Raw genomic sequence first — 546 nt, 5'->3', positions numbered from 1 at the left:
CCGCAGTCTCATATATGTAGAGGCTTCAATGTCACAGCGGTTGTCGGCACGGCAGGGCGCTCCCCGACCGGAGTGAAACTCTCTTCCTCCTCCTCGGCCTCGTTGAGCAGCTCGCGCATGGTTAGCGCTCCAATTGTCTCGGCGTATAACCGTGACAAGCCATCCACGTGCCCCATTGCCGTTCCAGGCTTATGGAACACTTTAAATCGTAGTTGAGAGAGTTCCATGGCCCAACGCGCGAGTTTGGCATTACTGGTACGGTTCGTTTCGTTAAAGACCCAGGTTAGTGCTTTGTGATCGGTGAACAGGTCAAATTCGCGCCGATCCAAATAGTAACGGAACTTCCACGTGGCCCATACAATCCCCCAGCACTCGATCTCCGACGTGCCGTCTTCCTTTCTGATCCAGTTTTTCTCCGATCCGACTAGCAGTTTACTAACATAAGCTACTGCACGATCCCGTCCATCCACGGTTTGCATTAAGCATGCTCCCACAGCAATCTTGGACGAGTCCACATAGAGCTTGAATCGCTTCTTAAAGTTGGGG

The sequence above is a fragment of the Phytophthora parasitica genome (genome assembly GCF_000247585.1).
Source record: "Phytophthora parasitica INRA-310 unplaced genomic scaffold supercont2.80, whole genome shotgun sequence".
Lineage (NCBI taxonomy): Eukaryota > Oomycota > Peronosporomycetes > Peronosporales > Peronosporaceae > Phytophthora > Phytophthora nicotianae.
This window is presented reverse-complemented; position numbering follows the sequence as displayed.